Source organism: Micropterus dolomieu, unplaced genomic scaffold (genome assembly GCF_021292245.1).
Source record: "Micropterus dolomieu isolate WLL.071019.BEF.003 ecotype Adirondacks unplaced genomic scaffold, ASM2129224v1 contig_1528, whole genome shotgun sequence".
In the NCBI taxonomy this organism is placed as follows: Eukaryota; Metazoa; Chordata; class Actinopteri; order Centrarchiformes; family Centrarchidae; genus Micropterus; species Micropterus dolomieu.
This window is the reverse complement of record NW_025730518.1, coordinates 1-1,296: the sequence shown is the minus strand read 5'-3', so window position 1 is coordinate 1,296 and position 1,296 is coordinate 1. Positions and strand designations below refer to the sequence as shown.

The 1,296-nt window shown below is 55.9% G+C and overlaps 1 long non-coding RNA gene across 1 annotated transcript; it reads left to right on the top strand.

Moving 5' to 3' along the window:
* The first annotated feature begins 41 nt into the window (after positions 1 to 41).
* On the top strand, positions 42 to 1,296 carry LOC123964287. The gene is made up of 4 exons (XR_006823393.1): positions 42 to 155; positions 270 to 368; positions 1,061 to 1,138; positions 1,284 to 1,296. It is a non-coding gene; the product is annotated as an uncharacterized LOC123964287 (long non-coding RNA).

The following is a 1,296-nucleotide window of genomic DNA, read 5'->3' as shown; positions in this document are numbered from 1 at the left end:
GAAACTGGTTCTACTTGGTTGTAACTGGTTGTGGTTTGTTTCAGTCCTGCACCCCCCGCTGGCAGACTTGTATCGGGAACACTGACGACACTCTGGGCTTCGCTCTGGGAGCGCTGTTCGTCAAGGCGACCTTTGACAAACACAGCAAAGAGATCGTGAGTCCCTGCATTGTTTACACCTGGATAATAATGAACTACAGCAGGGACAGATGGTCCTGGATCTGGTACAGGTCTGGTCTGGTTCATCACCTGTCCTTCTGTCCCTCTCAGGCTGAGGAGATGATTAACGAGATCCGCTCAGCGTTTAAAGAAGCTCTGGACCGACTTGGCTGGATGGACGACCACACGAGACAGGCTGCTAAAGACAAGGTACACGGACAGGTGGACACTTGGGTGGACACTTGGGTGGACACTTGGGTGGACACTTGGGTGGACCCACAGGTGGACACTCGGGTGGACAGTTGGTTGGACACTCGGGTGGACACACAGGTGGCAACACAGGTGGACACCCGGGTGGACAGTTGGTTGGACACACAGGTGGACACTCGGGTGGACAGTTGGTTGGACACTCGGGTGGACACTCGGGTGGACACTCGGTTGGACACTCTGTTGGACCCACAGGTGGACACTCTGTTGGACCCACAGGTGGACACTCTGTTGGACCCACAGGTGGACACTCGGGTGGACACACAGGTGGACACTCGGGTGGACACTCGGTTGGACACTCTGTTGGACCCACAGGTGGACACTCGGGTGGACAGTTGGTTGGACACTTGGGTGGACACACAGGTGGCAACACAGGTGGACACTCGATTAGACCCACAGGTGGACACTCGGGTGGACCCACAGGTGGACACTCGGGTGGACACTCGGTTGGACCCACAGGTGGACACTCGGGTGGACACACAGGTGGACACACAGGTGGACACTCGATTAGACACTCGGGTGGACACTCGGGTGGACACACAGGTGGACACTCGGGTGGACACTCGGGTGGACAGTTGGTTGGACACTCGGGTGGAGTTAAAGGTGCTGAACTGTTTCTGTTTGCCCCTGGTTAGGCAGATGCGATCTACGATATGATCGGTTTCCCAGAATTCATCCTGGACCCCAAAGAGCTGGACGACGTTTATGACGGGGTGAGTGACAGCTGTCTGTCCTCACTCATCCACCTGGGGACAGGTTGTTGAAGGGAGTGCTTGTTTTGTGTCAGTGTAACCCTTCAAGTGGTGCTCTGCCGCCCCCTGCTGTCAGACATGAACATGTTCTGACTTTCTGTTTCAGTATGAGGTGTCAG